Here is a 10,078-nt window from a genome sequence, read left to right on the forward strand (position 1 = left end):
CCTAGCCATCACAAAAACCTAGGCTACCGTCCTACATTCGACCCTAGTATAGGGTAGGTTGTAGGACTGGCTTACACTTCCGCCGGCCGGCAAGGATGTGTCGGCCGGCAGAAGCCCCCTTTTCTCTTTGGAGTGTTCTTCAGACCTCTCTTGGTCTGCCATCCATATGTCTGTTGGTAGAGCCTGGCAGGTTATGGATGGATGGTAGCTTGAATGTCACATTCTCCCCTCCCATTTGTTCACTCATTCTTGGTGGAAGGCAGTAAGGCAGTGCCGCCTTACAGCCTGGCATCCATGCCTTTCCCTTATCAGTGTATAGTACCATCGGGACTCCATCTGCCGGCTTAGTGGCCGGCAGCCAGTTGGGCTGTAGATCTCGGGTTTATTAAATGTCGCCGGCCGGCATAGACTGCCATCAGCCGCGGCCGGCTGGCAACTAGCTGTAAACCTACTACTCTGCCGGCCACTACGATTAGCAGCCGGGGTGCAGTTGGGTGCCGGCTTATTACTTACTGCCAGCCATCAGAGATTGCAGGCCGGCACCCAGAGATCAGCTTTCTGCCTCCCACTACTTAATAAGGTAATATACCTTAGAATTGTACCCAGGTACTTGCCATCCGGCTTATAGTATATGATTATACAGTAGCCAGTATTTTGTAGTATAGTACATAATGCAATAAGAAAACTACAGTATTGATTATACTGTAATACAAAATTTTTTCCAACACACAATGCGTTGTCATGTACAGCCTATTATGAGACAGTACAGTATAAAGAAAGTGAGTTCTTTCTTTAAATATATTAAAATCTCTAATATTAACCCTGGATAGGTACGGTGGGTCGTACGCGACCCCGAGCGTCAAAACAAAAGAGGTTTTTATCACGTGACTCACCCCCGTGATGGAATTTGTGGGTGATCGACCTGCAGTCGGTCACTTGCCCACACGCTCTGGTAGTGTACAGACGTGCTTCGCTCTAGCTCTCCTCCTTCCCAGATTTCTGAGACACGTCGGGGTCGTTCGCGTCCGAGTTTACCCTTCTAAGGTAAGTTGCATATTTATCAAAGTTATTACGTATTATGAAATTGTCGTAGAATGGTGCAACTTGTATAGGTTATCGGATGTGGAAATTCTTGGTGGATGATTTAGCTACCACGTGCATGATTTTTTTTTTAGTTGAAATGCCGTTCATCACCACGAGGACCATTTTACCGAGAGTGCCCCTTTTTCAGTTTTTTGCATTTTTTGGCCAAGTCATTTTTCCGTAAGTAATTGCCAAATAGTGTCGCAAAACTTTTGCTTTTTCAGTGTTGGAAAGTGTGTATAGATGATCTGGCTACCCATGCGTGACTTTGTTTTTGTCAGGTACGCCGTAGATCTTGGTATTTGGGGCATTTAACTGCGGTTGCCAATTTCTGTTTTTTTTCAATATTTGTAAAAATTTACTGCAGCGTAAGGAATTGCCGTATAGTATTGATTTTTTTTCATGTTTATATGTTCGAAAGTGTGCCTTGATGGTTGGGCTAACACGTGCATGTGTTTTTTTTTCATCTGAGATGCCGTATATTAGAATGTTGGCCATTTTTCCGCGAGTGCCCCTTTTTCAGTATTTTTCATTTCTTGGCTAAGTCATTTTTCCGTGAGAAATTAGCAAATAGTATCGCAAAACTTTTATTTTTATAGCATTGGAAAGTGTGTATAGATGATCTGGCTACCCATCGGTGACTTTGTTTTTGTCATATACGCCGTAGACATGGGTATGTGGGGGTATTTAACTGCGGTTGCCAATTTCTGTTTTTTTCAATATTTGTAAAAATTTACTGCAGCGTAAGGAATTGCTGTATAGTATTGATTTTTTTTCATGTTTATTTGTTCGAAAGTGTGCCTTGATGGTTGGGCTAACACGTGCATGTGTTTTTTTTCATCTGAGATGCCGTATATTAGAATGTTGGCCATTTTTCCGCGAGTGCCCCTTTTTCAGTTTTTTTCATTTCTTGGCTAAGTCATTTTTCCGTGAGAAATTAGCAAATAGTATCGCAAAACTTTTATTTTAATAGCATTGGAAAGTGTGTATAGATGATCTGGCTACCCATCGGTGACTTTGTTTTTGTCATATACGCCGTAGACATGGGTATGTGGGGTATTTTACTGCGGTTGCCAATTTCTGTTCTTTTCAATATTTGTAAAAATTTACTGCAGCGTAAGGAATTGCCGTATAGTATTGATTTTTTTCATGTTTATTTGTTCGAAAGTGTGCATTGATGGTTGGGCTAACACGTGCATGTGTTTTTTTTTATCTGAGATGCCGTATATTAGAATGTTGGCCATTTTTTCGCGAGTGCCCCTTTTTATTTGCTTTGCATTTTTTTGCTTAGTCATGTTACCGTAATGAATTGGCAAGTTTTGTCGTAAAACTTATATTTTTATTGTGTTGGAAAGTGTTTCTAGATGATCTGGCTACCCATGCCTATCTTTTTTTTAGCCAGATATGGCGTATATTTATAAGTATGTGTTCGATTTTCCTGTGTTTGCTATTTTTTCGTTTTTTCCCATTTCTTTCGGAATTACTACGTACTAAGTAACTATCACAGAGTAATGATTCATTTAGATGTTTATTTGTCGGAAAATGTGCCTTGATGGTTTGCCTAGCACGTGGCTGAGATTTTTGTTTTCTGAAGGGACCACCATTAGCACGTTGCTATTTTTCATAGAGTGGCCTTTTTTATTTGTTTTGCATTTTTTTGCTTAGTCATGTTACCGTAATGAATTGGCAAGTTTTGTCGTAAAACTTATATTTTTATTGTGTTGGAAAGTGTTTCTAGATGATCTGGCTACCCATGCCTATCTTTTTTTTTAGCCAGATATGGCGTATATTTATAAGTATGTGTTCGATTTTCCTGTGTTTGCTATTTTTTCGTTTTTTCCCATTTCTTTCGGAATTACTACGTACTAAGTAACTATCACAGAGTAATGATTCATTTAGATGTTTATTTGTCGGAAAATGTGCCTTGATGGTTTTCCTAACACGTGGCTGAATTTTTTGTTTTCAGAAGGGATCACCATTAGCACGTTGCTATTTTTCATAGAGTGTCCCTTTTTCAGTTTTTTTCATTTCTTGGCTAAGTCATTTTTCCGTGAGAAATTAGCAAATAGTATCAAAAAACTTTCATTTTTATAGCATTGGAAAGTGTGTATAGATGATCTGGCTACCCATGCGTGACCTTGTTATTGTCAGGTACGCCGTAGATGCTATCGGCGTGTGGCGTGTTTTCCTGCGGTTGCCAATTTCTGTTTTTTTCAATATTTGTAAAAATTTACTACGGCGTACGGAATTGCCATATAGTATTGATTTTTTTTTTTTCATGTGTATTTGTTACAAAGTGTGCCTTGATGGTTGGGCTAACACGTGCATGTGTTTTTTTTTATCTGAGATGCCGTATATTAGAATGTTGGCCATTTTTTCGCGAGTGCCCCTTTTTATTTGCTTTGCATTTTTTTGCTTAGTCATGTTACCGTAATGAATTGGCAAGTATTGTCGTAAAACTTATATTTTTATTGTGTTGGAAAGTGTTTCTAGATGATCTGGCTACCCATGCCTATCTTTTTTTTAGCCAGATATGGCGTATATTTATAAGTATGTGTTCGATTTTCCTGTGTTTGCTATTTTTTCGTTTTTTCCCATTTCTTTCGGAATTACTACGTACTAAGTAACTATCACAGAGTAATGATTCATTTAGATGTTTATTTGTCGGAAAATGTGCCTTGATGGTTTTCCTAGCACGTGGCTGAATTTTTTGTTTTCAGAAGGGATCACCATTAGCACGTTGCTATTTTTCATAGAGTGTCCCTTTTTCAGTTTTTTTCATTTCTTGGCTAAGTCATTTTTCCGTGAGAAATTAGCAAATAGTATAAAAAAACTTTCATTTTTATAGCATTGGAAAGTGTGTATAGATGATCTGGCTACCCATGCGTGACCTTGTTATTGTCAGGTACGCCGTAGATGCTATCGGCGTGTGGCGTGTTTTCCTGCGGTTGCCAATTTCTGTTTTTTTCAATATTTGTAAAAATTTACTACGGCGTACGGAATTGCCATATAGTATTGATTTTTTTTTTTTCATGTGTATTTGTTACAAAGTGTGCCTTGATGGTTGGGCTAACACGTGCATTTCTTTTTTTTTTTATCTGAGATGCCGTATATTAGAATGTTGGCCATTTTTTCACGAGTTCCCCTTTTTATTTGTTTTGCATTTTTTGGCTTAGTCATGTTACCGTAAGCAATTGGCAAGTTTTGTCGTAAAACTTATATTTTTATAGTGTTGGAAAGTGTTCCTAGATGATCTGGCTACCCATGCCTATCTTTTTTTTTTTTTTTTAGCCAGATATGGCGTATATATTTGTTACTGTTTTTAGAATGATATATTGTTAATTTATTCTCATCATTAATTTATTTCCTTATTTCCTTTCCTCACTAGGCTATTTTTCCCTGTTGGAGCCCTTACTTGGAGCATCTTGCTTTTCCAACTAGGCTTGAAGCTTGGCTAATAATAATATAGGTATGTGTTCAATTTTCCTGTGTTTGCTATTTTTTCGTTTTTTTCCATTTCTTTCAAAATTACTACGTACTAAGTAACTATCACAGAGTAATGATTCATTTAGATGTTTATTTGTCGGAAAATGTGCCTTGATGGTTTGCCTAGCACGTGGCTGAGATTTTTGTTTTCTGAAGGGACCACCATTAGCACGTTGCTATTTTTCATAGAGTGGCCTTTTTTATTTGTTTTGCATTTTTTTGCTTAGTCATGTTACCGTAATGAATTGGCAAGTTTTGTCGTAAAACTTATATTTTTATAGTGTTGGAAAGTGTTTCTAGATGATCTGGCTACCCATACCTTTCTTTTTTTTTTAGCCAGATATGGCGTATATATTTGTTACTGTTTTTAGAATGATATATTGTTAATTTATTCTCATCATTAATTTATTTCCTTATTTCCTTTCCTCACTAGGCTATTTTTCCCTGTTGGAGCCCTTACTTGGAGCATCTTGCTTTTCCAACTAGGCTTGAAGCTTGGCTAATAATAATATAGGTATGTGTTCAATTTTCCTGTGTTTGCTATTTTTTCGTTTTTTCCCATTTCTTTCAAAATTACTACGTACTAAGTAACTATCACAGAGTAATTATTCATTTAGATGTTTATTTGTCGGAAAATGTGCCTTGATGGTTTGCCTAGCACGTGGCCATGCATGACATTGTTTTTTGCCTCAGATATATTGGTAGGGGATCCATTTTTCATCGAATGCGTATTTCTAATTTTTTCTCATTCTTTGCAGATATCAAAATGGCAAGCAGGAGACAATCTTTGGGCTTGGATGCCATAAATCAGCTCTTAGAGCAATTCGATAGTGATGTCGATGATGCTTTGGAGGTTGATGACATCAGTGACGAAGAATTCATCAATGTCGATGAGTTGGAGCAGGAGGTCAGGAAGGAACAGGAGGAACAGGCGGTGACCCAAAATCCTGAGATTGTCGCCTTAGGGAATGGTGATGGAGAAGCCGACGACGATGTGGGGGAGGAAGAGGGGGTTGGGGCTTCGGGTTCTCATGTTGTCCCAGTAAGCACGATAACAAGTCCTGTGCCATCGACTTCACGTGGTCCCCCCCCCAGTAACGGTACCGGTACCTCAGCTCACGCCAGTGGAGGAGAGAAGCAGGAAGAGGAGAAGGGGGGATCTACAGGCAGCCAGGGGGTCGGCAATCGCCCAAATTGATGCTGAATCGGTGAAAGGTCGCGACGGTACCGTTTGGCATAGAGACCCAAATGCCACCCTCCCCCATATGTTCACACCAAGGATTGAGCCTGGGGGTCCCACTTCTCTCACGTTGGGAACGAGCAAAGTGTCAGACATTTTCTCTCTCTTTTTGACCGACCGCATGTTAGCCGAGGTTGTTTTGTATTCTAATGAACGCCTTGCCCTATTGAGAAGTCATTATCATCATACGGGCAACGTTGCCCTCAGGGACATTGACCTGAGGGAACTGAAGGCGTTTATTGGTATCCTAATAATGACGGCAGTGCGGGCGGACAACCATACACCGACGTGGGACATGTGGAACCTCACAGAGGGAAATCCTTTGTACAGGTGTACTATGAATGAGCGTCGTTTCACCCTGTTGGTGAGGGTAATTCGCTTCGATGATTCGGCCACCAGACAAGAGAGGGTGAAAGTGGATCGCCTTGCACCCATTAGAAAACTCTTTGATCACGTGGTGACCAATTGTCGAAACAATTACACCCCAGGACCACATCTGACTGTGGATGAACAGCTTGTCCCTTTCCGGGGGCGCTGTCCATTCAAGATGTACATACCCAATAAACCTGCTAAGTAAGTAATATTCTTTGTTTTTTATATTTGCACATGTTATTATTGTTTTGAAATTATAAAAAATTGTTTATATATATATATATATATATATATATATATATATATATATATATATATATATATATATATATATATATATATATATATATATATATATATATATATATATATATATATATATATATATATATAAAGAACTTGCTATATGATTTATATATCTAAATCATAATATATCATCTATTCTATCTCTATCTATGTATAACTTGTTCATTTATATAACTGATAATTTATCTTTCGTATTTGTAAATGTTTTTCTTATATATTTATTATTATTATTATTATTTTATTATTATTATTACTATATTGATTAGTAATATAATTGTATATTGTGTATTTTTTTTAATTTTTTTTTATCTTTTTACCTTTATTAGTTACTAATTCCATTTCCCTTCTTCTAGATATGGTATCAAGATTGTATAGGCGTGTGATGCCGATACGCATTACATGTGTAATGCGATTGCGTACTTGGGGAAGGACACTGTCCAGATACCTAGAGGATCGACGCTTGGAGAAGTTTTTACGTCTGATCTTGTGGCACCTTTTCAGAGAAGTGGCCGCACAGTGACGACGGATAACTTTTTCACGACGCTACCGCTTGCTTTGTCACTCTTGGATAAGGACATGCATTTGTGTGGCACCATTCGCCAAAAGCCTTATATTCCTAAGGAACTTACGGAGAAGGTGCTTCCCCCAAAGGAGTCAGTGGCAGTGTTCAATTACGAACACAATCTAACTCTACAGTGTCAGCAAATTAGTAGGACTAAGAAGGTGATGCTGTTGAGTTCCCTGCATCATGATCCGTCTGAAGTCGAAAAAAGGAAGACCGACATTCAGATGTTTTATAATGCGACCAAGGGAGGTGTAGACACATTCGACCAGATGTGTTCTAAATCTAGTTGTATTCGTAAGTCACGACGCTGGCCTATGACTCTCTTTTACGGGATATTGAATATAATAATGGTCAATTCTTATATTCTCTATACGTCCATGCCTTTCACCAAGCCAGTGCCAAAGCGAACGTTCCTCAGAGATATCGCCTACGAGTTGTGTGCTCCCCAGGCAATACATCGGTATCTAACGTCACACAGTTTGTCGAAAGGACTCCGTCAAATCATGGTGGATACTTTCAAGATACCTGAGCAGGTCCCACCAAGACGTCGAATTCCCGTTGGCCAAAGAAAACTCCCTAAAAGGATTCGCTGTCACAGCTGCCCGCCTAGGGACGACCGCAAGACAAACACTGCCTGTCTCCTGTGCAAGAGTCCTGTTTGTCTGGACCACCAGAGTGTCCTCTGTCCAAACTGTAGCGTCTGTCCAAACTGTAACGCAGCGTTATTTGTAAGTTACAACATGAAAATTTTGTTTACTTCTTTTTTGATTGAATATCATCAAATTTTATTACCGAAAATATTATTATTGATTTACAATTTTCTTTTTTTTCGATTTTATTTCCCTTCAAATTTTTTTTTTGGGGTCAGCATTCTAATTTTATATTCGTAAAATAATCGACATTCATCCAGCAACCCACCATACAATTTTTATGTATATCCAAGAATAATTAGATTAGTAAATAACACCCTCATCAAATTTTATTACCGAAAATATTATTATTGATTTACAATTTTCTTTTTTTTTCGATTTTATTTCCCTTCAAAAAATTTTTTTTTGGGTCAGCATTCTAATTTTATATTCGTAAAATAATCGACATTCATCCAGCAACCCACCATACAATTTTTATGTATATCCAAGAATAATTAGATTAGTAAATAACACCTTGAAATTGACATACCCTTCCTACATTTCAGGAGGCAGAACAGGGAGTCTGAGTCAGTGTGGTTGGCGGCCATTTTGTGGACATATCCGAAGCGTAAGTTGCCATATCTATATATATTCTTGTTCCCTATAAAATTTGTGATATTTTGGTATATTTTTACCTGCATAAAATCATATTATATATTATATATAGGTATTTTTTTACGAAATTTCTAAGTACTCAAAAAATGACCTTTAGATATGGCCCCTGATATAAATGTAATTTACAAAATAATGAAGATTTTTTTACATATTTCTATTCCATAAAAAAATTAGCCAATTCGGATTTCATTTGGGTACCTAAAAAAATTCATGAAATTTGGACACATTTTTTTTGGCCAAAAAAAGTTACCCTTTTTTTCTCATTTCAGATCTTCACCTCTATGGGTCCGAATTCATCCAAAATATAGGAAGATGTGTCCTAGACATTGAAGATTCAATCCCTGAAATTATTTTTGTAAATAGGAGAAAAATTATTTTTTTATGAATTTTTATGTAAGGTCTTTTTTTTCTACTTATTTTTTTAAAATATTTATAATAAATTATTTTTATGCAGATGAGTAGTTTTTATCTTTACAGTAGTTTTAAGCATTCATTGAAGTTTTTTTTGGCAAAAGAAAAAAAGAGGTTACTGCAAAAACTGATTTTTCAAGAATTTTTTTTGCCGTCGGGGTCGTTCGCGTCCAAGTATACCCTTAAAGGGGTGTCCGAGGACCGTACCTATCCAGGGTTAAGGAAACTGGTGTTGAGTTACACTTAAATATCCTTACAGGATAACAAATTCCAAAGGTTTTCTAGAATAAGAATTAACCATAGTTTTAATGTATGGAAGGTCACAGCAATTGGTTGGGTAGGAAATACATGTGTCTTTCCTTTTTTCCTTTCTAGCTTATCTATCCTAAGCTACTTACAATAGTATTATATTGTATATATACTTAATTTTGTGAAGCTTTTCTCGGGATGCTCATTGGAATCTCTTCTCTTTACAGGAGAACTAACCCACGTGAGGGAGTATGTTTTATAACGTCCGTAGTAAGAACTTCAACGGACATGAGCTGTGCAAGAAGCATGCTCGCTGCGCAGTCTCCAAAGGCGATCTCAAGTATTGGGACGTATGTACTAACCTGATTACTAAGGCATTTGACTCTCCTAAGTCGGCGGAATTAAGGGATGCAGCTAGGGAAAAGTTGCGTAACTGGGTCAGTGGTTTTCAGAAAAACACCACGGGGCCTTACCTTCCAAGTGAGAAGATGCAGGCGTATCTTTTCCCCAGGGCATCTTCGGAGGCAGTAATTCATCGGCCTCATTCAGAGATCCCTGTCGTTCAGATTCTGGTAGATTCGAAGGTCTCAGACGCGTTACAGGACATCCAACTGGACTATAGGATGTCAGAAGTGTCGGAGTTCACTGAAAAGGACCTTCTCGCAGAAGGTCAGGAAGAGGAGCTGACCCAAGCTCCTGAGTCCGAGGAGGAAGAGGTCGACAAGGTGTCGGTCTCATCGGTTCTGCCCCTATAACCAGTTCCCTTGACATCTTCTGCTATCCCAGAGGAACTGGGAAGGACTCTTTCTTCCATTGTTGAAATGATTCAGCAAATGCAGAAGAAGAATGATGAGAAAGAAGCTGCAATGAAGCTGGAGATGTGCAGACTTGCAGCATCACGCGGGCCTCAAAAAAAGCTCAGCGTTAAGGACCTTCCTTTGTGTTCTGATGCAAACCTGTGACGGTATGCCGAACACATGCCGATGACAATTGAAAAGATTGTCATCTTGGAGAAGCTAAGACCAGTCCCCATTGAAGAGGTGGAATTCTGGCCCAGCAAGG

At 38.3% G+C, this 10,078-nt stretch overlaps 1 long non-coding RNA gene across 1 annotated transcript; it reads left to right on the forward strand.

Moving 5' to 3' along the window:
• Window positions 1–7,353: 7,353 nt before the first annotated feature.
• LOC137622754 (uncharacterized) lies at window positions 7,354–8,753 on the forward strand. Its single transcript, XR_011040464.1, has 3 exons — window positions 7,354–7,780; window positions 8,248–8,309; window positions 8,626–8,753. It is a non-coding gene; the product is annotated as an uncharacterized lncRNA (long non-coding RNA).
• The last annotated feature ends 1,325 nt before the right edge of the window (window positions 8,754–10,078 follow it).

Source organism: Palaemon carinicauda, chromosome 29 (genome assembly GCF_036898095.1).
Source record: "Palaemon carinicauda isolate YSFRI2023 chromosome 29, ASM3689809v2, whole genome shotgun sequence".
In the NCBI taxonomy this organism is placed as follows: Eukaryota; Metazoa; Arthropoda; class Malacostraca; order Decapoda; family Palaemonidae; genus Palaemon; species Palaemon carinicauda.